Genomic DNA, 27,299 nt, shown 5'->3' on the forward strand with positions numbered 1-27,299 from the left:
CTGTGTCTCTGCCTCTCTCTCTCTCTCTCTCTCTGTGTCTCTCATGAATAAATAAATAAAATCATAAAAAAAAATCCTGTGCAAGAAGGAATGGGAGGAATAATTTAGGCCCAGTAGACACACAGGGGCCATGTGGAAAACTTTCAGGATGTCAGGGACTCTCACATAAATTAACCTCTTCAAAGCTCAATTTCCTCATCTGCAAAATAAGAAGATGTACAGTACTACCTTTTAAGTTGTTGAGAGGACTACATATGTTATTAAATATAAGGCAGGCAAAATATTAAGGACTTAATAAATATTATTATTATTTTCTTTCTTTACTTCCCTCTGCCTTCTGAAAGAGGGTAGAATGGGAATAAGGGTGAATATATATTTTCCAGAAAGGTTTAAGGCAGTACCATCTCCAGAATTTTTATGAGTTTGGGCTTAGCGCTCACAATTCTTTTGGAAGGGGGACAGTAACAAAAGGAGGCTTGGATTGGCATTAGTGCCTCCATAATTTTAATAAACTCTCCCACATGTGCCCTTTGATGTGGAAAATGACTTTTTCTCAAAGGACTAGCCCAACACTAATCCCTGTGATACCATATACCATTCGTCATCCTTCTCAACCCAACGAAGCTGCCATCCGTAAACCCCAACGCTCTGGATCTGTATGGAACAGCTAAGGGACTTTCTCAAGGCTTTCTTGTATTTGCATAATAAGTTCACCATTCTCTATTTAGATTACATATTTTAGATAAATATATAATCATTTACATAATATTTACATATTTTAGATAAATATATAATCATTTACATAAATAAGCACAATTTACTAAATGATAAAACACAATTTACTAAAGAAGCTTGATTCACTTTCCAAAAGTTTGAGAAAAAAAATCAGTTCTTTATAATAAAAGACGAAAACTCCAAAAGGCATCTGAAGTGAGGAATAGAAAGCATGCATAGAGATTATGAAGGCAGGGAACTTTCCAAGTGGTACTCAGACTTCATCCACTCAACATATTGAAACACAGACTGGTGATCCATGGTAGTTTGAAAGTGTTTTATATGTTATTCATTACTTAAAGATTTTACTATATTTTTCTTGGAAGAAAAAAACTCCTTCTTTTGGCTTTTTGAAAATAAGGTAGATTTCATCAGATGTCAAAAGTATCAATGACTAGTTCAATAGCTTCTCTTTAACTCTAAGACTAAAAGAATAGTGATTAACTCTGATACTTAGTAGTTTCGTTCCATAAATCACAAATTTTCCATTATTTTCTTGCTGGAACTGTCTAAACTCTATTTAGAACCAAAGGCCCTGATGATACTAACAGTTTCTATTCTAAGTGTCAACACATTACACACTTTTACTCTGTGCAATGGCACAAGTGCTTTATAGAGATACATGATTCTATGAATCAAAGTCTGGAGAGGCTGTCCATTTTTTCTTCTGTTCAAGGAGATCAGTGTCCTCTGAAATCAAAACTCACCTAACAAAAAAGGAACTTGATGTTTTACTCCATGAAACAAGTATCATGTAGAGAGGGGTAACACTTTTATAAAGGCAAATTATTGTTTCTAAATTCAAGTTTTATATTTCTGGCACCAGACTAGATCTAGATGGTCCATCCCCATCACAAGATTACACAAATGTTTGACTAGGGTTTTTTTTTCTCTTCTGTATTTATTGTTTTATGACAAGTGTTTCATTTCATTTTGCTCCTTTATGTTTTCTATATTTTAAATTGAACAAGTCTTACTTTTATCATAAGAAAAAAGAGAAAAAATAAATTTTAAAAATGCACACATACAGTATTCACATTGTGTCAAATAAATGACCAGATAGGCAATAAGGGCAGAAAGAGTTCTGAGAAAAACAGATGGACACTAAGGTGGCACAGCTGGGAGGGCAGTGGGATTAAAATAGCCTTGAAGATGGGCAGCCCTGGTGGTTTAGTGTCGCCTTCAGCCCAGGGCCTTATCTTGGAGACCTGGGATCGATTCTCCCTCTGCCTCTCTCTCTCTCTCTCTCTCTCTCTCTCTCTGTGTGTGTGTGTGTGTGTGTGTGTGTCTCATGAATAAATAAATAAAATCTTAAAAAAAAATGGCCTTGAAGAGAAGTGACATAGGTTAAGAGGAGAGGAAGAGGGGAACAAAGGATCAGGGGAAGGAAGAAAACAACAAAGCATTGTGAAGTTTATACTTTAGGGGGAAATTGGTCAGTTCCTTTATTAGTTTATTTGAATTTTTTATGCAAAAGAGAAAATTTGGGGGATATAGGACCCACATTGTAAAGAGTTTATTTATTTATTTTTTTTTTTGTAAAGAGTTTAGAATTAGGATTAAAGGAACTTTATTCTGCAAAACTCAGACACAAATTCAAGAACTGAGTAGAGTTTTAACTTGCATTTGCAAAAGAGACAAGTTAGTGCAGAATTGACTCAATCAAGAAAATAGAAGCCTTTGAATTAAAAATCACAAGGTCAGGAGATAACTCTGTTCTATGGTAGTGAGTAATTCCAACTGGATAACTTTTGGGTCCATTTTGATACAAAAGAAAACATATTTCTGTCTTTTGAATAAAAAACAACTTTCTGGCTTATCTTAGAGTTCAAGGCTTTTAGAATGGTTCCTGTTTTTTAAAACTTATCTTAGAGTGCAAAGTTTTAGAAATGTCAGCCTTTTCTAGGCTTTGGTACAGAATGGGCTTGATTAGTAGTTATTGTGGACAGGACTAGACAAGACATCAGTTTTCTTTGACATATTGTATAAACTAGAGTATAGAGCTTCAAACGTCCAGAGGTTTCAGCCAGACCATGGGGTAGAGCTATGATCATACTGGTTGTGCATGGCACAACTGTAGGGGGTGTTATGTACACAGTGCCCTCTGTAGACCTACAATGCCAAATCTGCTCAGCTTTACTTGGAAACCTAGAAGCCAGCCAAGTAATAAATCAGTGAAACATAAAATCCACCTAAAGGATTCCAACTAATTAAAAAAAAAAAAGTTCAAAACACAGTGGAGCAATAAAACAAATTTGCAGTCTATATCCAGCCTTGGAGCTCCACTTTGCAGCCTCTGCCTATAGAACCTAGAAACAGTCAATATTTTTGAGCAGTGTAATGATATATTAAAGAGGTCTGTAAAATGAATTAGAGAGAAAAAAGACTAGAAAGAAGGAAACCAGTAAGAAAACTACTTCAGTAGCCTAAAGTGGGAGAAACAAAGGCCTGTCCTAGGCTTATGGTAATTGGATAAAAAAGGAAGAATTCTTCAGATTCAGTGACAAAATTCAGATCTGATTCAGAATCAAGTTAATTCAGAGGTCTTCCCAGAAGAAAAAGAAGCAAAGGAGTTCAGAGTAATACAAGATTTGGAACATAGGTTCTTACGAAAATACTTGGAGAAGAAAAGATTTACCTTTGAAATAAATTCAGATTTTTTTTAAGATTTTTTTTTTATTTATTCATGAGAGACACAAAGAGACTGAGACATAGGCAGAGGGAGAAGCAGGCTCCCTGCGGGAAGCCCGATGTGGGGTTCACACACTGAGCAGAAGGCAGACGCTCAACCACTGAGCTACCCTGGCATCCCTAGATGTTTTTTTTAAAAAAGATTTTTAGATTTTAGATCTAAAAAACAACTTAAATTTTACATGCAAAAAAAAAAAAATTTTAGACTATGATAGTAAAAATCGTATTTTGAAAGATTATTTAATGCTATAGTACTATGATTCAAAATACGTGGGGAAAAAAAGCCAAAAAAGAGGGAGAAGGAAATTGGAAAAACTATGCAAAAATGTTAACAGTGACTGTTTTTGAGTAATGTGATTATGAGTTCTAATAATTCTCTTCTTTATATTTACATGCAGTTACCAAATTTTCCACAATAAATGTATTATGTTTATAATTAGAAAAATCAAGTGTTTTAATATCCCAAGGTACTTACCTTTCATATAATCTATATATCTATATATATATATATTTTAAAGATTTTATTTATTCATGAGAGACATAGAGAGAGAGACAGAGACCTAGGCAGAGGAAAAAGCAGTCTCCCCAGGAGGAACTCAATGTGGGACTCAGTCCCAGGACCTCAGGATCATGCCCTGAGCCAAAGGCAGACACTCAACCACTGACCCACCCAGGCATCCCTACATAATCAATATATTAAGTCTCCATTGGTTTTCTTGTTTGTTTGTTTCAATTATTTGCAAAAGCAAATGCTAATAGGTTAGCTTTTTTTTTTTTTTTTTAAGTAGGCTTCATCCGTGGTAGAACCAAATGCAGGGCTTGAACTCAGGATCCTGAGATCAGAAGTCTGATGCATAACTGACTGAGCCAGCCAGAAACCCCTACTTTAGCTTCTTGGTGTTGGGAAAAAAGATCTTGTTCTAGGGTGTGAAATATAAAGTCTTTGCAATCCCAAAGATATATTTGATATTTTCCAGTAATATAGACTTGTTTTAGGCATTATTTTTGACTCAAAAATTAATTTCAAATGTGTTAATAATTTTGTTTAAAAAACAATGGGTTTGTTTTCTTTTTTCAGCATTAGCTATGAGTCTTTCTCACATTGCCCTCAAGACTTAAAGACCATCTGAGCTTTTGCCAAGAACATAAAAGTTCAAGGTAAGACGAAATGATAATAGAAACGGCAATAAAAATAATGTTTATAGCTTTAAAAATAGTTTCACATATATTTGATACAAGGCTCATTTGACTTTTAAGAAAAAAATAGAATGTAATAATGGCAGGGGTTTTTTTTAGCTCTACTTTGTGGAGGAGACATTGAGACTCAGAGAGGTGAGTCTTTTGCTCAGTATCACACACAGCTACTAAATTAGTAAAATCAGAATTCAAAGTCTTCCATTTCTAAGTACTGTAATTTTTCCTACAGAGTGTTAATGGGAAACCATGAAAATTATGTCCATCTCCTTAGACCCTTTTCTGTACTGACAGCGGGGACTATTAATCTTGCCACCTTTGCCCAGGCCCATGACCTCTCACTATGGTCCAGCCTACTCTAACCTAATGAAACCCAAAATACAGCAAAGGAGACGAGATAGTGATTAAACACACACACACACACACACACACACACAAACACCACCACCACCCTAAAAACAAAACTTGTTAAGTAAAAAAAACAGTCTTTCATTTCTTTGAGACATATTTGGCATTTTAAACTTTGCACAATGGTTTGCATATAAGTCCTTCCTAAATGAATACAAGAGTAAAGTTCTGAGATAAATAATGGAAATGATTGAAAATTCACAAGTTTATTATGCAGTAAGTCACACCCACCAACAGAATAATTTTTTTTATGCATGAATCTTGTACTTATCATAAACGGTTAGAAAGGGGGTACAAGGGATCTCTGGGTGGTGTAGCGGTTTGGCGCCTGCCTTTGGCCCAGGGCGCTGGAGACCCGGGATCGAATCCCACATCGGGCTCCAGGTGCATGGAGCCTGCTTCTCCCTCTGCCTATGTCTCTGCCTCTCTCTCTCTCTCTCTCTCTCTCTCTGTGACTATCATAAATAAATAAAAATTAAAAAAAAAAAAGAAAGGGGGTACAACTCTCTTGGATGACCCGAGGCATAACTGCAAGAATCAGCTTCAGTTCCACCTGGTTATATCCCCCAAATTAGCTTTCCCTTCATACGTCTTTTATATGATCCCATTTGGCAGTTACACCTACTTGCTGGAAGAATTTCTCATTGTTCTGTGATCAAGAATATCACTTGTCTTAACTGATACTCTACTGTTCGTCATGCAAACATGATTTTTGCTTTGAACACCACTTTGATTTGATACATTCTCAAATTGTTCTTCATGCATGCATGGGTTCTTTGTGTCATTTTTTTTCTACCTGGATTATTAACTTCTTACATATACTATTTGGACATTTGTTCATGCTTTTATGCTTAACACCCACACTGCTTTGTTCAATATGGGTGGATAATTTGGATATACTAGCAAATAGCTCATCTGTCACTGTACTGATCACTTTAAAAGCAACACTGCTTTTTCTAAAGTTTATTGTCACATAATAAGTAGTTATCAAATGAATCATTAAATGGATATCAGCTAAGAGGTATTATAGACAACTTTGAGTGGGATGTTACAAAAAGTAGATTCATGGGGGTTTTACTGAGCAATAAAAATGATTAAAGCCTGGTTGTAAATTAATATTTGAAAATTTTTAAGAATAAAGAATAAACTTAAAGAACAAGAACTTGTAAAAATGATGACTTGATAACTTCTCAAAGGAAACAGAATATCCTCCTGCCCAAAGGTACTCCCTCCTGTATTATTTATCTATTTATGCTGATGGGGTTCAGAACACACTATCCCAAAATATGAATATTTTAACTGAAGGAGTTTGAGAAAACAAGCAGAAGCAGGAAGATCACTCTGACCTTCCTCCTACACTTCTGCCTTGAATCGGGTCATAAAACCCTCATGGACGAGGTGCCCTCCCTATACATGGTGGAAAGAGCATCATTATCTCCAGGACAAAAGGACATCAAGAAGAATCCAAACAAACGGCCTTGTTGAGTATGTTACTATAATTACCTCATAATCTCTCATACTCCTCCATATCAATCCTCTCTTCAAACCTAGCATAAAAGTACTCAGGTCTAACTGTTTCTTTGGGTCTTCATTACCCTACGAAGGTTCCTGTGTCCCATAAAACTTGTATTAAATTTGTATGTTTCTCTTTTACTAATCTGTCTTTGTCGGTTTAATTTTCAGACTAAGCCAGGGACCTTCACAGGTTTGAGGAACACTTTTCCCTCCCTTACACTACATAGCAAATTACTTGAGACTTGGCAGTTTCAAACAATAAACATTTATTATCTCACACCATTCCAAATGGTGAGGAATCTGGGAGCAGCTTAGCTGAGTGTTTCTGCCTTAGACGGTCTCCTGAGGTTACAGCCAAGATGTCAGCCAGGCTGCAGTCATATGAAGGCTTACCTGAGCTAGAGGATCCCCTTGCCAGTTCGTCACCTGGTTGTTGGCAAGAAGTCTCAGCCTCTCACCAGATGTGCCTCTCCATAAGATTGCTTATGAAGTGACAGCTGGTTTCCCCCAGAATGAATGATGAGAGAGAGAGAGAGAGAAGACACCAAGATGAAAGCTACAGTGTCTTTTATAACCTCTTCTCAGAAGCGACATAGTATCACTTTTATTGTATTCAGTCAGTCACGAAGACCACCCTGGTACGACGTGGGAGATGTCCCAAGGGTGTGAATACCCGGAAGCAGGGCTCACTGGGGGACATCTTGGAGCCTGGCTGTCATCCTTCCCTTGTATCCTTTACTATCTTCTTCTGCGCCCATCACCCTTTTGCTCTGTCAACTTAAACTACTTCCTCCTTGCTAGATCCTCCCCTATCTTGGTTCCAGACACTCTGAAATTATACTCTGAAGCTTCACTTCTATATCATCTTGGGGAAAAAAGAAAACACAAAACCCTTCCTGAACTGCTCTTCCTACTTTGGCTCTAGTTACCCACTCTGTCTCCATGGTTGAACTCCTAAAAGAGAAGTCCGTGCACACTTCTGCTTCTTCACCTTCTATTTCTTTGTCCCACAGCAATTTGACCTGCACCCAAACTTTTCCAGGGGAACTGTGATCCCCAGGTCACTGGAACATTGCAAAGAGCTCTTGGTGTAAAATTCCAATACATTTTCAGCACTTACTTAATCTCTGCAGCGTTTGTTTTCATGAATTTCTTATCCCTGGGCCACTGTGACACCATTCTTCCTTGGCTTTTGTCCTAACCTTTTTATGACTATTTCTCAGCTTCCATTGTTGATCTTCTTCCTTTAAGTAAGTATTGGTATTCTTCACAATTCAACCCTCACTTCTTTTTTCTTATTATTCTGAACACTGTCCTTGTATTTTTTTCTATTCCAGAATTTCTAATTGGGAGGGGAAATTAAAAAAAAGAAAAAAGATACTCTAAAGGAAACCTTATCTCCAAAAAGAGTTTTATCCATTTGGTAACAAACTCTAGTGCAAAGGCATAATGAAGTGTGATCTCAGAAGAAGGCTTCCCTCTCTTCCTAGAAGAATCCACCAATATATCCACCAAGTCAATATTCACCATTTTAGTTCAACATTAAGAGCAGACCGCCTACTCTCATCATCAGTTTATGCAGAGAGAGCTACACCCAACCTCATAGTCACCTCCTATCTGTCAGCACCTCTTTCAGATACTTCATGGTGGCTGTGCCAAGACTCCCAGAATCGTGCCACATTCTGTTCTCCTAGACAAATTGTTCAACCAACCTCTCCCTGGAATGCTCAGGGTTTCAGACCTACACATCTCCTAAATTATTGTCACGAGACCACGTTCTGAGTCATACCCCACAGTGTGTTCTTAGCACAGACACGGCTATTGCTACTACAGCTAGTCCTGCTGTCTTCGCACTTCCACCATACTATGCACTATGAACAAGAGCTTATGATCAGTAACATCGTGATGCCCAGTAAAGGGCACTGGGCAGCAGCCTGCTGTTCATATACCTACTCAATCAGAAACTTTTAACATTTCCTTGTTGGTATATGCCCCTTTTCAGGAGCAAAGCTAGAAGTCAGGTAGGCAGGTGTTTCCTTGTATTCAAGCCACAAAGCTTATTTTGCCAATGAAATCACTGGCATTGAGAAAAGTTTTCTTTTTCTTTCTTTCTTTCTTTCTTTTTTTTTTTTTTTTTTTTTTGAGAAAAGCTTTCAATTAGCAATAATCACGCCTCAGAGAAACCTCATTGGCTACGATACTGCCACTGTGCAAAGCTGAAATCACTGGCATTGAGACTGAGCACCCAGAATTTCTCCACATCTTGGAGTCTCCAGAGCCTCATTCTAAAGCTAATGAAACCATCTCTGTACTTCAAGCCCATTTAGTCAGAGACTGCCAGAAATAGCTACTGCTCTTCTAACATATAAAACTGATTAGGGATCACAAGAAAAACTCATGTTTCATCTAGGGAAAAATATCTAAACATCAGTAGTGTGGGGAGGAAATTGTAAAATAAAATGAAATGTTAAAAGGAGAGAAAATCTGAAACATATGTTCCCAGAAAATGTTATGTCTAACAAATTTAATGCTAGTCCTAGATTATTAATGGAGAGAATGCAGAGAAGAAGAAAGGAAGGAAAGAAAAGGAAGAGAAGGGAAGGGCAAAGTGAGGGGGGAGGTAGGGAAAGAAAAAATATATAAAAAGAGTCTTTTTAGAAATCAATGAGAAAGGCACAAGGTTTGGTTCTAGATACCCTGAAACCACCTTTGCAAGTTAGTCAAGTTTTCTTCATCTCATAGTGCTTTCTATTCATTGGGAATGCATACATTTATGGCTGGTGTTTATACTGATATGCTTGTATTTTTGTCATTTTGAGAATGCTTTATAGACTCATAATTAAGACATAATTCAAGGTGAAATAGACAAAGGGGATTGCAAGTACCACTTAGCTTGATGAGCACTAACAAATGTATGGAATTGTTGAGCCATTATATTGTATACCTGAAGCTAATATAGCACTGTATGGTAATTATACTTCAACGAAAAAAGACATAATTTGCATCCTTTACCACATTAATTATTTGTAGCCACATGCAATCTTGATGTTCTGATGATTGACTAGGAAGAAGGCACACAAAATTTCAAATAGCATCTCTAGTACCGGGACAAACCAGAAGCATTCTGATCCTGACAGTTGTTCAAAGAGCAAATAGTATTGACTTCACATCATACCAGAAGCCTGCAGTAAGAAGTTACCATATATGACCTTCAAGTCCAACATCATCAAATTAGGAGGAAGAATTTCAGCAGCAGAAAAGAATACAACCTCACTCCATCCATCTGCCCAGTCTAACTCTGCATATTACACTGGTACGTATATGCAAGAAGAATCATTGAATTATTCCGACTATTATAAACACTTATATAGGATGTAGGTAATGGTAAAGAGACTCTTACCATTGTTGTAATCAATGTTGCAAATTTAGGATGGCTTTGATTATATATGTTTTTTCAAAAGTTTATTCTCTTGAGCTGGGTTTGAGACATCATGAAACCGGCATGAATCACAAGATCAATAAAACTTTCCAAGGTTCTGCAAACCTGGTACCTCTGTTTCCTTGACATTTTCCTGTTATGCTTAAGACAAGCTGTTGAGATTGAGGGAGAGGTTAAATGGGCAGCTTGAAGAAAATTGTAAATGTTTGTAAAATCTGCTGAGGGAATTTTGGAGAAACAGATGGCCCAGAACAAATAAAAAGATTGTCAAGCTTTGTGGTAGGGTCACCTAGTTTCGAGGTCATGGATTTATTGTAGCTTTTACAGGCCAGAATCACTAAGTTTATTTTCATATTTAATGCATGACATCTATATATGTAAATGTAATTTTTCTTCATTATACAGAATTTAAGTCACTAATATAACCTTCACAGCTAGTTCGTTAGGGTTTTGTGGTTGCAAACAACAGAAAATTACTCTGGCTAATAAGAGATAAAGGGAATTTCATTGGAATGATAGGTGAAAGCTATTAGAACAAAGGGAGGGCTAATTAACCAGTATCTAAAGGACAAAACATTTTCACAGATCTCAGTTGTAGAAAGAGATAGATGCCTATGTAAATCACTTAATGTCTTCGAGTCACTCCATTCCAGAGTCCAGTTCTAGAGAGAAACTGTTTGCCTTAGCAAGGATCATATGTTTAGTTTAGGAGAGCTGCCAACAAGCCTGGAGGGTTGGACAGGTAATTCACTAAAGGAGAACTGTAGTGCTGTTGTCAAAAGAAAAGGGGTTGAATGATGGTGAGCAAAAATTAATAAATGTCCACTGAAGATAAAGGAGCAGAATTGAGATCCGAATCTATATTTGTCCCAAGTAAAATCTAATATGGTATGTTCTTTGTCAAGTTGCTTCCTAATAAGAATGGAGAAGGTATGCTGTTGGTCAGAGGGTTACAGTAAAAGTGGAACAGAAGAGTAAGAATATGAGAGAGTTTTGCAGGCTGCAAATAACAATGGACAGTGGGGCCTCCAAGCTAGGGATGAAAGTGAAACCAGAAGAGGCCTTCAGAACTAGGAGAACTGGAGGGACAGAGCGGTAAACAGGCATTTCTGGGAGTCTTCTGAGATGATGCCAGAAATTTTGTGATGTAAACCAAGTGAGAGACATGTCCTGAGAAGCTGAGGTATGTCATGAGGGTCATGAAAGAACAAATAAAGTTCAGTTGTGTTTTAGTTTCTGAGAGAGTCAGAAGCACGCTAATTATGTGGTTATTGAAAACTTAAGGAGGAAGACTGTTGATTGCCATAGCCATCTTAAAAATAAAATCTGCTCCAGAGACTTTATGGCTTTGTGTTGAACAAAGGAACAATGAAAACTATATTGGCCAATGGTATTTACAAACTAAGTAAAGAATGTCTGAAGAATATTTTATGAATGAATTTATTTTTCTACCCACACCTTTCCCCAAAGAACTATTTTATGAATCCAGGTAATTCTCTCAAACACAGTGTTAAACACAAGCCTAGAGGCAATAGCTTTTAGGTACCTAAAGATAGTCCTACTGATAAAAAGAAATTGAAAGCAGGTGTCTTTGTTTGCTTTGTATTGAACTCACCTGTCCCCAAAGCTAGGAAAGTGCATTTTGTTTGTGCTGCTTTTCTTTTTAATTAAACTTTATTTTGAGGTAATGATAGATACACACACAATTGTAAGAAATAATACAGAGAAATCCCACATAGCCTTTATCTGGCTTTCTCCTGTGATAACATTTTGCAAAACTATAGTACAATATCACAACCAAGGTACTGACACTGATACAGTCAAGGTACAGCTTTGGGGGAAAACGTCACCCCTACCCCTTGTGTTTCCATATGCAGTAATTTAAGCTGGACCAAAATGATTCTCTAACCTGATTGTTCATTTGTTCCCTGGGTGATCTCAAACTTCCTGGAAAGCTAAGAATCATTAAGTCTCTCTCTGCCCTTCATTTACTCCTCCCCAGGGGAATAGGGGAGCCTAGCTGGACAGGTGAGTTGAGGAGAATAAACAGCTCACCCTTCCCCCACCATTTCTAGATCTGTGTTTTGCAGAGAGTGCATCAGCTTTCCCCTCACAGGCCTGTATTCTACAGGGAAGCTGTGTTGTTCAACAGTACCAGTAACTCCTGGACAAATCTCAGGAAAGTACGACAGCGCCCACTTGGCCATGTCTTCTAGTCAGTGTTACTAAGGACAGTTTGACCTTCATTTGTCTGATACTGTATCTCTTTCAACTGGTTCTGACCTCAAGAGGAAGAAAGGGACAATACTTCTTAGGTACCCGTTTCCTACAAGAAAAGGGTTTTCAGAGGGCATGACCTCATACATCAGACGGGGGGACCCTGGGGATATGATCTTAGATTTGCCTTCGTGCCACTCTGCTCTCCAGAATGTAGCAAAGTAAGATAAATGTGGAATGTTGGCAGGTCAGATTGCACCTGGCTTACAGAAGCATTCATTGTGAAATCTCTGACTAATGAGTTACAGCTGCACCGGGAAGCATGCGACTTGGCATTTACTTCTGAAGAGCAAGCATGGGATTATACACAGGTAGGGAATAGAAGGGGGGGCTGCCCCAGCATGAAGTTGTCTGTCCCGGGTTCAACCTCATCTCTTGTGACTGAGCCCTGTTGAGTGGAGGAGAGAAGCTGCACCTCACCTGTCACCAGGTGTCATATAACGTGTGTAGCAAGTGGTCCACTAGAATTCCAGCACCTGGTTCCTGCTCTTCAGTAACTAGACAAAGTTCTTTGTTAAGATCACTTAGCTGTTGTCATTCTGTAGGTTAGCATGTCTATCACTCATTTCCACACTTATTTCCATTTTCCTTCCCTTTTCAGAGATGCAGGGAAGCTAACTTAAACTTCTCAGACTACCCTGCAGTTAGAGTCAGCCCGGCCCCCAAGATTCAGTTCTGGCAAATGAAATGCCAACTGAATTTTTCCGGTACTGCCTCTTCTACTTCATTTTTCTTGCCTGGAACATGTGCACAATGCTCGAGGCTTAGTCATTGCTAAGGATGCATACAGCAAGACAGAAGGGGTCAGTTGATGGCACTGTTGAGCTAGCATACAAGTCTTGGACCTCCTATCACCAGTTCTGTGGAGTGTCCTGGATTATCCAGCTGCACCCAACATGATCATAAAAGTCCTTATAAGGGAAAGAGGGAGGCAGAGAGAAGGATCAGAGAAAGATGTGACAACAGAACCAGAGTCAGAAGTATGCTGTGTGGCTGGCTTTGAAGGAGAAAGAAGGAGGCTACAAGGCAAGGAATGTAGGCAACCCCTAGAAGCTGGAAAAAGAAACAGATTCTTCTCCAGAGCCTCCAGAAGGAATGCAGCCCTTCCAACACCTTAATTTTAGCCTAGTGAGGCCTGTGTCAGGCTTCTTCTCCTTTTTCTTTTTTTTTTTTTTAAGTTTATGTATGTATGTATGTATGTATTTGAGAGAGAAGCACAAGCAGGGGGAGGGGGTAGGGAGAGGGAGAAGCAGACTCCCTGCCCAGCAGAACCCTGGGATCATGACCTGAGCGAAAGGCCAATGCTTAACCAACTGAGCCACCCAGGCACCCCCTGTCAGATTCTAACCTACCCAAATATAAAACAATACATTTGTGTTGTTTAAATCACTAAATTTGTAGTAATCTTTTACAGCAGCAATAGAAAATGAATACACTACACTGAGACCTTTTAATAACAAATTATGATTAGTCTAAGGAAATTGTTTCCTTCCAGTGCAAGACACCTCTAGTTTTCAAATCAAGGGCAAGCAAAAAAGAGGCATAACTTATTTTTTTAAGAAGAAGAAAAAAACCAGGAAACTATGAAAAGATTGATGTTTTTATAGCCATGATATTTTCAAGCTGGTTTTATTAAACCTATTTAATTGATCATTGACAACTTATTCCAGTAAACATGCCTCAGGAACAGAAAACACACTTCTATAACCCGTGTTTCTAAGGCTGATTTTTCAACTACTCCTGCCTCAGTAGCCAATATGTCCCAAAATAATACTTTCCATGAAACTTCTATTTGTTCTGCTCAGTGAGACTGATTTACCTAAGTAAGCAATAAATTTCTAGGTTTCACATTTTGGATGATGACCTTATCCTTTGATACACTGTACTTAGAAGAAACTCGTTCTTAATTTTACAAGGATCAAGGAAGACACAAAGTGCCAGGTTTTCCTATCAACTGTTAAGTAAAGGAGTTGGGAAAGCAGTATATGAGAGTTTTTTGATTATGTAAAGAAATAAATTTATATGGTTCCTTAAAATTCTTGATTTGTTCCTATATTTATATTTGAAAAACAAAAACTCTAAACTAAATAAAAATCACTCATGATTCCACCATCTTCATTTTTAAAATATTTTTTAAAATACAAGTCCTTGATCTCCTTCCTACCAATCTCACCCAACAGGGGTAATTGCTAATAACAATTTTATGTATATCTTTTCAGATGTAAACTTAGGCACAGAGGTGTTATAATAAGCCTATTTTAACCTGTTACCATGGGGTTGATGGGATCTTTGAAACATATTTTACATGGTTTAGTTTGGTATTTTAGCATGGTGATTTTTAGCATTTTTAGCATCACGAGAATGGTAGCCATGATACATTCATCACTCCAAAACAAATTATGTTACATAATAGGTTTTCAATAAAAATGTATTGAATTTAATTAAGAACTAAATTTCTCTAAATAAGTTCCCATTTGCTTTTTGGTATAAGAATACAATACTTAGTCCTAAGGTGATATGACTCAGATACAAAGTCCAACTGTGGCAGACTCTTTGGGATCTTAATGTTTAGTTCTAGGACAATATTGCTCAGAGAGTGGTCAACTAGTGGTGGTCTACCAAGTATTCAAAAAAGTTTGGCCATTTCAAAGAAAAAGCAAAGAAGTAATTTTGTTCATGCACAGTTCATAAGTGTGAAGTTAAGATTAAGTACTTCTTTTACAGAAATTCTCTTATATTTTTAGTTTATTATTTTATTTCTTTTTAAGATTTTATTTATTTATTCATGAGAGACACAGAGAGAGACAGAGACAGAGACACAGGCAGAGAGAGAGGCAGAGAGACGGAAGCAGGCTCCATGCAGGGAGCCTGACGTGGGACTCAATCTCAGGTCTCCAGGATCACTCCCTGAGCCGAAGGCAGCCGTCAAACCGCTAGGCCACCCAGGTGTCCCAGTTTATTTTAAAAATAAAAATAGATTTAAAAAAATAGATATGATTCTTATGACTCAAAACTGAAAAAGGTTGGAGTGCCTAACTATCTGTCAGTAGAGCATGCAACTCTAGATCTCAGGGTTGTGAGTTCAAGCCCCACGTTGGGTGGAGAGATTACTTAAACATTTTTTAAAATGAAAAATAATTGAAAAAGGTCAAAGGATAAACAGTAAAGGGTCTCCCTCCAACCACATCCCCTAGCCAATACTGATCAGGTTTGGGTTCTTCCAGAGATATTTTACAATATGTAAGAAAACATACACATACACATACAAACACATACACACACCTCTAATCTTTTTATTTGTATAAAAATAAATATTTGTATATTTGTATACAAATAACATAAGCCATATACTCTTCTGCACCTTGTCACATGCAACAGTATCTCTAGGACAACCTTCCCTATCAGTACACAAAGAACCAGCCTCATTTTCTTCTTGAATGGACACAAAGACAGTTTTTTTTTTAATTACAAAGAATATCTTAATAACCTTGTACAAATGTTACATATTTAAATCTGTCTGTAAGACAAATTCCTAGAAATAGACTTATTGCATCAAAGGTACATGAATTTATAACTTTTAAAGTTAACTGCCAAAATCTCTCTTCATGGAGGCAATTCATCCTCTCATGGAAATTAGAGTGCCTGGTTCCCCATAGTATCAGCCACACAAAACATTATTATCAAACATATTTTCTCTGCTGATCAAACAGCTGAAAAATGATCCCCTAGCAGGACATTAACTTTCATCCTATTGTGAGTGAAGTTGACTTTTTTTTTTTTTTTGTATGTTTGAGTCATTTGTATTACCTCTTCTGTGAATTGTCTGGTTATATGATTTGTCTATTTTCTATTAGGTTGTTTTTTTTCTTTAGTTATAGCAGGTGCTCTTTTATATTAGGGAAATTAGCCCCTTGTGATACAAATATGGAATGGTTTTCCTCAAGTAGCCAATATTATAATTTATGGTAACTCTTCCCATGCAGAATTTTTAAAAATACAACTTGCAAATATTTTATCCCATTCTTTGCTTATCTTTTCACTTACTGGGTAGTTTTTGAAGCACAAAATTTTTAATTTTAATGAAGTCTAATTCATTTTTTTGTCTTTTGTTGCTTGTACTTTTGGTGCCATATGTAAGAAACTTCTGCGTACTGCAAGGCCACAAAGATTTATATCTGTTTTTTTTAAGATTTAGTTCCAGTAAATCTTTTTTACTAGAGCTAAATAAAAGCTTTTTTACTAGAGCTAAATCTAGTATCTAGGTATTGATCCATTTTTAGTTAATTTTTGTATATAACAAGTGTATTTAACACTTGGGTGTTAAATTTGTTTGTTAGGAACACCTGGGTGAGTCAGCAGTTGAGCGGCTGCCTTTGACTCAGGGCGTGATCCTGGGGTCTGGCATCAAGTCCCCCATCTGGCTCCTGTGGAGAGCCGGCTTCTCCCTCTGCCTGTGTCTCTGCCTCTTCCTCTCTGTTTCTCATGAATAAATAAATAAAATCTTTAAAAAATAAAAAAATAAATTTGTTTGTAAATTCCAATTTCCCCAGAACTATTCATTAGAGACTATTACTCCCACCCTCCCCCCACGTTGAATTGTCTCGACAGCCTTACTGAAAATCATTTTATCATAAGTATTTGGTTTTTTTTCTGGACTCTCAGTTCATTCCATTCATCTACATGTCTATCCTATGCCAGTACCACATAGTCTTGAATACTCTAGCTTTAAAGTAACTTGGAAATGAGGAATTGTGTGTTCTAACTTTAAACTTTTGGGGGTTTTTCCTGTTGATGTACACCTGACATAGTCTTTATTAAAAAATAATTGACATAAAATATTGTATTAGTTTCAAGTATATAACATAACGACTTGATATTTATATACATTATGAAATAGTCTCAATAAGTTTGTCACCATACAAAATTGTAACAGTATTATCAACTATATTCTCTGTGCTGTATATTATATCCTTGAATCTATATATTTTATAACTGGAATATTGTGCTTTTTTTTTTTTTTTTAAAAGATTGTTTTAGCTCTTCAGGGACCCTTGCAATTCTCTATGAACTTGAGGGCCAGCTTTCCCATTTCCACAAAAAGGCAATTCGAATTTTGACAAGATTTTATGGAATCGGCAGATTAATTTGGGGGAGTATTGTCATCTTAACAATATTAGGTATTCCAATCTATAAGCATGGGTATCTTTCAATTCCAGTCTTCTTTAATTCCTTTTAATGGTGTTTTATTTTTTCACTAGGAGTCATCCACTTCTTTTGTTAAATTTAAGTATTTTATTCTTTCTACTACTATTGTAAATGGAATTGTTTTCTTCAGTTTTGGATTATAATTACTAATGTGTGGAAACACAACTATTTTTGTATATTGATCCTGTATCTTTGCAATATTGCTAAACTGGCTTATTAGCCCCAATTGATTTGTGGGCTTATATATATAGAAAATCCTGGAGATTTTGGAATTATGTCATCTGCAAAGAGAAATAGTTTTACCTGGAGATTTTGGAATTATGTCATCTGCAAAGAGAAATAGTTTTACTTCTTTTTTAATCTAGATGCCTTGTATTTCATTTTCTTGCCTAATTGCCTTGGCTGGAACCTCTAGTACAATGTTGAATGGAAGTAATGGAAGCAAACATATTTATATCCAGTATTTTTTAATTTCTAATTTATCCCCAAATTATAAGATAACTGCATTAGCTAAGAAAATGTTAGTGAAAACAGTAGTGATCATTTTTTTTTAACTTTTGTTAATGAGAATGCTTCTAATATTTTCTTTTTGAACATAAGCTGGCTTGGGAGTTAAAATAGATTTATGTTAAGGTAGCATATTCTATTCTTATTCTTTTATAAACATCTTTGACTCAAAAATAGATTTTAAATTTTCATCAAATTCTGTTTCAAAGTCTGTAGAGTTGATCTTCTTCATATCTATCCATAAAATATATGTCTTAATATTTAATCACCTTTATATTCCTGAAATCCCATTTTGTCATGTTATTCTTTTAAGATATTGCCAGCTTCCTTTTCCTAATATTTTATTTAGTATTATTTCATCAATATTTATAAGTGAAATTAACGGGCATTTCTTTCCCCTACAGTCTTTGTCAGATTTAGTATCAAAATTATTCTTGCTTTGTATAAAGAATTTAGAAGGTTCTTTCTTTATGTGCTGAAATAGCTTGAATAATTTTGGAATTATCTGTTCCTTAAGTCACAACATAACAACCTATAAAAATTGCTTTTTAATGTGTGGGATAGCTCTTTATATTTTCTTTACAGTAATTGATTTGTTTAGACTTTCAGTTTCTTTTCAGATCAGTTTTGGTATATTGTAGCTTCTGAAAAATCCATTTTATCTAGAATTTCCAAATTATTGCATCAAGTATATTTGTGCTTTTTTTCTTAATTTAAAACTTTTTCTTTCCTAAGCAACCAGCTCTTGGGTTATTTAATTCTGCCATTTTTAATTTTATAATTAAGTACTTTCTACTTTTATCTTTTTTTTCTAAAAATTTTATTTATTTATTCATGAGAGACACAGAGAGAGAGAGAGAGAGGCAGAGACACAGGCATAGAGAGAAGAGAAGCAGGCTCCATATAAGGAGTACGACCACGTGGGAATCCATCCCAGGTCTCTAGGATCACTCCCTGGGCCGAAGGCAGGTGTGGGAATCCATCCCAGGTCTCTAGGATCACTCCCTGGGCCGAAGGCAGGTGCTAAACCACTGAGCCACCTGGGCTGCCCTACTTTTATCTTTTTAATCTCTTCTGTTTCCTTAGTTGTATTTTGATCTTTGTTTAATTTCATTTGGATTTTTACTTCATTTGTTTTCATTCTTTTTTACTAGTTAATGTGAAATTTTCTAGCTGCTTTGTAATTTATTCACCTGTAGGTAAGTCCTAATTTGCAATATTTATAGAGCATTTTATCCCAGGATATGTTTGTGTCAGCATGCCCTGAAATACATGCAATTTATATCTGCTTAAAAACCAAATCATTCAAGTAGGCACTGATAGCCAATGGCAAAACTGGTCAAACTTAATGTTTGACATAACTTTAGTTTGCTAAGGGACGGCTTGACCCTGAACTTTGTGCAAACTTGCTATGCTGTAACTTGTTTGTTCCATCTCAAACCCCAACTCCGCCCATATGCCTAACCACCAACTAAAATTCCATGCCTTGATCTTCTTGCTTTTACAATATTCGACACAGTTCATTAAGTTCAAGACCCCCTCCCCCCGGCCTTGCAATTCTTCCTCTTTGCACAGCCATCTGTCCCATGGTGTCTGCATATAAAAGTTTTGCTTGCCACTTCTTCTCAGAGTTGTTTCTGGCTTAGGTTTTGAGTATTTCCCTATTGCAGTAGTTCCCCTTAATAAACTCGTACCTTGCGAATGTCCAGACTCACATTTTTGTTTTGACACCAGAAGAATTTGAAAGACACTTTGATTTCTAAAATTTTATTGATATTTGGATTATAATTTTGTTGCTAGTGATTTTTGCTTATTAAATAAGCAAAATATAAAAAATATTTTTTTAAAAGTTTTAAGTAAGTTAATTAAGAAAAAAAGCACAAATATACTTGATGCAATAATTTGGAAATTCTAGATAAAATGGATTTTTCAGAAGCTACAAAGATAGGATTATAAGTGCCCTATTCTACGCAATAATTAAATTAGTAGCTTGCTTCATCCTTCTACCTCCCCTTTCTCTTCACAACTTCCTCATTTTAGTTAATTATATTATCTCTTAATATTTAGCTTTCTGTTTAGTAAAAATAATGTCCATATTTGTTTTCATTTTAATCCTATTTGTCAGCAGTCCTTAAAGCTATCTACTGGGCAGCCTGGGTGGCTTAGTGGTTTAGCGCTGCCTTCAGGCCAGGGTGTGATCCTGGAGACCCGGGATCGAGTTCCACGTTGGGCTCCCTGCATGGAGCCTGCTTCTCCCTCTGCCTCTGTCTCTGCCTCTCTCTCTCTCTCTCTCTCTGTCTCTCATGAATAAATAAAATATTTTTAAAAATAAATAAATAAAGCTATCTACCTTATGCTTTCTAGTCCTCTATTGTTTGATAATATTTGTCCACTGGCAAAATCATCAAATAAGTTAATGGAAATATTATCCCTAGGATCTTGTGTTTTCAGAACTCTGCCTTTTTACTTACCCAACACTTTGGCTATGCAATTACAGGTCACACCTCTTTCCTTGACTTTGTACTGCTCTAACTACAATGTCTTACAGGAATGAATATTGTGAAGAAATCTGAAATCAGCCTCTTTTTCTCATTATAAGTGATTTATTTTCTAAAAAAAAAAAAAAAAATAAGTGATTTATTTTCTTTAACTTCCAAAGAATGCCAATTTTTGCGATTTAGTAATTTTATGAGGACATACATGGTGTTGACCATGTGGAACTATTTTGTAAAATAATATTTGCCTTGGGGATCCCTGGGTGGCTCAGCGGTTTGGCGCCTGCCTTTGGCCCAGGGAGCGATCCTGGAGTCCCGGAATCGAGTCCCACGTCGGGCTCTTGTCACAGAGCCTGCTTCTCCCTCCGCCTGTGTCTCTGCCTCTCTCTCTCTCTATGTCTATGATAAGTTAATTAATTAATCAATTAATTAATTAATTAAAAATAAATAATATTTGCCTTTTTATATTTTCAGATTTGAGTCTCTTTTTATTTCTATGATTTTTTTCTTGAATTATAATTTTTAATTTTTTTTACCTGTCCCATTATTTTTTTCTTCTTTACTTTTAAGATCTATGGATTTAGGGATCCCTGGGTGGCGCAGAGGTTTAGTGCCTGCCTTTGGCCCAGGGCGCAATCCTGGAGACCTGGGATCAAATCCCATGTCGGGCTCCCGGTGCATGGAGCCTGCTTCTCCCTCTGCCTCTCTCTCTCTCTCTCTCTCTCTCTGTGACTATCATAAATAAATAAAAATTTTAAAAAATTAAAAAAAAAAGATCTATGGATTTACGCTTTTTCATCAGTTCTAGTAAATTCACAGCCATTATCTCTGTATATATTGCTTCTCCTTTCTCATTATTCTTTTTATGTGGAACTCTGTTAGATCTTGTCATTCTATCTTCCATATTTTTTAACCTTTTTTTTCTTATTTTTCATTTTCTTGTTTTTCTTTACTACATTCTAGATCAGTTCTCCAGCTATATCTTCTGGTTTGCAAATTCTAAATTGAGTTATCTAATCTAGTTAATCCCTTCACAGTTGTTTGTCTGTTTGGTTTTGCTATAGCAATTGTTTTTTTTTTTATTTCTGGTTTCTTTTAGATTGTTCTCAAAATGTTTCTGAAAATTCCTAGATGTTTCTATTAGAATGGTCACTTTTTACATTGCAGGCTTTATTTAAACAGTTCATACACAGCTGTTTTACGTTGTATGTATATAATTATGATTCCAATAATTGAAATTTTTAGGGAATCTAAATCTGTTGTTTGTTTCTGCTGACTCTCACTCATGGTTATTGCCTTCTTGTGTGTTTGGCAATCTTGTTTCTGAGTTCATTGCTTAATCATAATAGGTAGGTAGTCTTCTGAACCAAACTTGGAGAGCTCTCCTCTGGACAATGTTTGTTTCTATTTCTGTCAGTAACTAAGACCTCTTTGTTTTCTTTGTGGCTTTCGCTTTGAGTGTCCCAGGTTCAGCTTGTCCAGATAGCTGTCCTTCCAAGGGTTGGTGTTCACAATAATTGCGTTGCTATAGGAATACTTCCTCAGACCAACACTACTCTTCCTGGCTTCTTGCAGCAAGACGGCTTCCTGTTACTCTGGCTATCTACTGTTTTCCAAGCCAACAGGAATCTTGCTTATGACCCAGTATTCTGTATGTCAGTTTGATTTTTCCCCCAGCCAATGGAGATAGGCCATCACAGGGATGTTGACAATGCAGTCTCTGTTCTCCCCCACTGTTACAGATGCAGACTGTTTTTTGCAACTACAACTCCTCCCTGTGATACATATGTTGCTACACTTTCTCTGCTTCTTGGAACCATGTGGATGTTGGGAAATTCTTGCAGCCTACCTGTGAATTGCATTCCTGCCTTTGAAATGAGATATTTAGGCTCCATGCAAGAGATTTAAGCTATGTCCCTAACTTTTAAGCAATATATTTTGCTGCTTAACCCTAACCCTGACCCCAATCCAATCTGAAACTCTAAATCCATTGAGATCTTTCTAAAGTCTTCACTCTTAACATCCTCTCATTCTCTCACTGCCATCCCCTTATTTTGTAACTTAGGGATTTGTCTCCTGGCTTTTCTTACTTTGCTCTTTACTTTTGGGTGATTTAGCCTTTAAAAGGAAAAACACAAGCATCTGGGTGGCTCAGTCAGGTAAGCATCTGCCTTCAGCTCAGGTCATGATCTCAGGGGTCCTGGGATTGAGTCCTCATCGGGCTCCCTGCTCAGTAGGGAGTCTGCTTCTACCTCTGCCCCTCCCCCCTGCTCATGCTTGTGCATTCTCTCAAAATAAATAAACAAAATGTAAATAAATAAATAGTAGGAAAAATGCTAACTTTACTGTCTTCAAACAGTAAGTCCTGCTACATTCCCTGTGATAATATCATTTTTGAAAATATCACATGAACTATAAAAGTATTTGGAAATCTGTCTCCACTAATATTCAATTACCAGGTATAGTTCATCTTGACTTCAAATAGTTTCACAACACTGTGTCACTCCTATTGTGTGGTCTTATATCTCCAATGTTTAAAGAAATGCTATCAAGAATTTTGGAAGGACTCAGGCAAAAATATAATGATGAAAATTGTAATGTAAATATTAAAATTCAGAATGTCATATATATAAAAAATGAACAGGACCCCCACTTTTATATAAGAGGCAAATGTGATAATTTCAGAGAAACAAGTAAAAATATATATATAAATAGAAGTGTATGGTGAATATCTGAAAATTAGCAATGTAGTTATCTTTTTTCACACTGTGATATCTTCTAAGAAACTGTCAAGTTTTGGCAAAAAATTGATGCTTTGATTTCAATTTCTAACATAACACTGTGGACTCCAGTAAACCAGTTAAAATTTTCATTACTAAAACAAAACAATATAGTACATAATTAAATAATTATTTTTGCTGAAGTCAGAATGAGACCAAAACTACCAATATATTTTTTTTAAAGATTTCATTTATTTATTCCTGAGAAACACACAGAGAGAGGCAGAGACAGAGGCAGAGGAAGAAGCAGGCTCCCTTTGAAGAGCCTGATGCAGGACTTGATCCAAGGACCCTGGGATTACGACCCAAGCCAAAGGCAGATGCTCAACCACTAAGCCACCCAGGTGCCCCCAAAACTACCAGTATTTTATTCAGAGTTGTATTCCTTATATACCAAATGAGGTAGTTCTCACTGCTGTCAAACAGTTTATAAAAACTAGCTGGAAAGTCATTGAAAATATTCTCAGAAAAGAAAGAAAGAAAGAAAGAAAGAAAGAAAGAAAGAAAGAAAGAAAGAAAGAAAGAAAGAAAGAAAGAAAGAAAATATGCTCAGAGAAAGCAAAACAAGCTACTGGCAAAATTCCATTGTCAACTTATTTAATGTTGTATAACATCAATGGCATTTAATGTGGAAGAGGAATTACTCTTCTGTGCTCATGCTAGCAAATATTTTATTTAGAGTTGCATGAAGCCACTGATGGCTAAAATCTAGAAAATCAATCAGTTCTTGCATATGTGTGGTATAAGGAGAAGTACTAGAGGACTTTTTATTACTAAAATCCAGTGTTTCAGAATAAATTTTTTATTTAGACAATCACTTGTAAGCCATAACATGAACTGGAAATGGTACAGTGGATTCAGTTCTGATACTGGCTAGCTACACATAACAAGGAATACATGCATTGCTTTATTTTTTTTTAAAGATTTTATTTATTTATTAGAGAGAGAGTGGACAAGCAGGGGGAGAGGCAGAGGGAAAAGGAGAAGCAGGCCCCCCACTGAGCAGGGAGTCTGATGAGAGGTTCAATCTCAGGATTCTGAGATCATGACCTGAGTCAAAGGCAGATGCTTAACTCAGTGAGCCACCCAGATGCCCCCATACACTGTTTTATAAGGAAAGATTTGTGCCACCTGTTATTTTTTGAAAGAAAATGTAGAAAAGAAGAAAGTGAACAAACTAAATGGTGGCCACTGAGTATTCAATTCCCCAAGTGCACTATGTAAAGCCAATCAGGCTTTGCCTGCTTCCTCCACAAGTATCTCTTATCAAACTTGTATCTTCACTTTGCCAAATCTAATAATTAGTTCTCTAAATCACAGTTGATCTCTGAGCAGTATTTGACAACTCTTTTCTCTTTGAAACACTTTTCTAAGATTTCCTGAAACCACATTCCTCTGCTTCCTTACTGGCCGCTCCTTCTCAGTCTCCTTGGAAGGACCCACCACTTCCTCTGCCCAGCTTCTAATTATTGACACTCTATGCTGTTGAGTCCTTGATGCTCTTCCCTCCTGTATCTATACTGTCTCTCTATGTAATATCAACCAGTTCCATAGCTTTATGACAGCTGTATGCCAGAGACTCACAGATATATACCTGTAGACCCCCTTTTCTCTCTAAACTCCAGATTCATATATCAGATTGCCTTTTTGACTTCTCCGCTTAGATGTTGAAAAGTTCCTCAAATTGAACATATCCTTAAGATAATTTTGTTTTTCCCCCCAAAACCTTGCTCCTTCTGCATTCATTGTTGCCTCAGTAAATGGCACATCTACCCTATTACTTCGGCCAAAAATCCATAAGACATTCCAACTAGTGTTCCTGATTTGTCTTTCATTTCACTATAACGTATTCTCCACAAACAGGTACTCTCCACACAGTATCCCAGTAATTCTTTCCTATTTATATTTCTAAATCTATAAAACATATTTTACACATAGAAGAGTATATACAATATATTGTAAAGTAAATTTCCATGTATCTAAACACCGGTTTAGAAATAGGACATTATCTGCAAAAGAATGATGTTGGACTATCTCATACTATATACAAAAAATTAGCTCAGAATGGACTAAAGATCTGAATGTAAGAAGTTAAACTATAAAACTATTTGAAGAAAACATAAGTTATAAATACTTGTGTCTGTGGACCTAGGAAGGATTTCTCTTTTTTAAGATTTTAAAATTTTGTTTATTTGTTTCTTTATTTATTGAGAGAGAGCGTGACTGAGTGAGTGAGCAAGAGTGTGGAGGGGCAGAAGAGAGAATCAGAACCAGTTTCCCCACTGAGTGTAGCTCAATGTGAGGCTTCATCTCAGGACTGTGAGATCATGGCCTGAGCCAAAATCAAGAATGGAACACTTAACCGACTGAGCCATCCAGGTGCCCCAGGAAGGATTTTTTTTTTAAGTATAACACCAAAAGCACAAGCAACCAAAGAAAAAGAAATAGATAAATCGAGCTTCATCGAAATTAGAAACTTTTGTGCTTCATAGAAATGGGACACTTTTAGTACCGTATAAGGCTGCTTCCTGCTCACATCTCCCTTCCTGTTGAGATAAACACAATCCTTTTTTAAAAAAATCACTCTCTTGCCTAACTTCTGTTTCACCACATGATATATACATGCCTAAATAATATAGTTTATTTTATCAATTTGAAATTATATAAATGGAATCCCACTGTATGTATTCTTTTGTGACTTGCTTTGTTTTGTTCAAAATTATGTTCATGAGCTGAATCCTGATGGATATAGCTGGAGCTCTGTATAAAATTCATAATATAATACACTGTAACTAGAATCATTAGATTACACTATTTTGGGACTTTGGATTATTTTCGGTTATTACTAGTGCTACACTGAACATTCTGATATGTGTCTCCTAATGCTAACGTGCAAGACTTTCTCTAAGATCTATATCTTTCTCTTTCTCTTATCTATATTTTTATATATATATATATACACAATATATACATATACATATGTACGTATATTTTGGACTGTCTTAATAAACATGGTGTTACCTAGGTGGCTCAGTCGGTTAAGTGTTCAACTCTTGGTTTTGGGTTAGGTCATGATCTTACAGTCCACACTGAGCATGGAATCTACTTGAGAGTCTCTCTCTCTCCTCTCCCTCTGTCCTACCCTTCCCTCTAATGCCTTTCCCATTCCCCCCACTCTCTCTAATTAGTTAAACATGAAGATGTACAACTTCTATTTTCCAAAAATGGTTACATCAATTTAACATTGACCACAAGAGGATGAATTTGCATTACTATTGTCAAAGTTCTTTGGGTTTTTTCTACTTTTACCAATCTAGTGGCTTATATGGGTATTTTATTGTGGTTTTAGCACATATTTCCCTGGTTGATTAATGAGATTGAACATTTTTCACACATTTACTGACCACTTAGATTTCCTCTTTGGGGGAACTGCTAATTCAAGTATTTTGCTGATTTTCCAATTGCATTTTTTGTCTTTTATCATATAGATCTGTAGGAGTACTTTTTATACTATAGATACTAGTCTTCTTTACTTTGTGTTGCAGATATTTCCCCCAAATATATGGTTCCAAATTGATCTGTTAAAAATGCCTATCATACTGTCATGTCCTTGTTTAAAGACTTCCAGGGGCTCCCAAATGCAGTTAGCTATAAATCTAATGCCTCATGATCATCAAGGCCCTAAGTGATCTAGTCTCTGCCTACCTCTTTGTCCCATCTCCTTCCTTAAACTTCAGCAACACTGGCCTTCTTTTTGTTCCTCAATTATGTGTATGAAATAGACTTGGGCTCCCTCCCTTGCACAGCTTTGGACAAGTGCCAGTTCTTGACAAATGCTCATTTGCACCTCTGGAGAGTGTTAGAAAGGCCCAGCTGCAAGGTGCATAGCACTAGCTCTGATAAAAATGCTTTCTTGTGATACATAGAATTGTTCAATCAGTATGTTTTACACCTGAAACTAATATAACATTGTATATTAATTATAATTCAATAACTTTAAAGTGATTTTTTAAA

General features: G+C 36.4%; 1 long non-coding RNA gene and 1 pseudogene across 8 annotated transcripts in view; both read right to left on the bottom strand.

Moving 5' to 3' along the window:
- LOC112665588 (uncharacterized) overlaps positions 1-27,299 on the bottom strand; it is a 119,551-nt gene that overhangs the window by 85,168 nt on the left and 7,084 nt on the right. The window contains exon 4 of one of the 8 annotated variants that reach the window (XR_003140479.3): positions 9,988-10,173. The exons of the other annotated variants lie outside the window; for them this stretch is intronic. This is a non-coding gene — a long non-coding RNA (uncharacterized LOC112665588). Of the gene's footprint in view, positions 1-9,987; positions 10,174-27,299 lie in introns of those variants that run through there. 8 annotated transcript variants of the gene reach the window in all.
- LOC112665682 (U4 spliceosomal RNA) lies at positions 8,718-8,800 on the bottom strand (annotated as a pseudogene).

Source organism: Canis lupus, chromosome 27 (genome assembly GCF_003254725.2).
Source record: "Canis lupus dingo isolate Sandy chromosome 27, ASM325472v2, whole genome shotgun sequence".
Taxonomy (NCBI): Eukaryota; Metazoa; Chordata; class Mammalia; order Carnivora; family Canidae; genus Canis; species Canis lupus.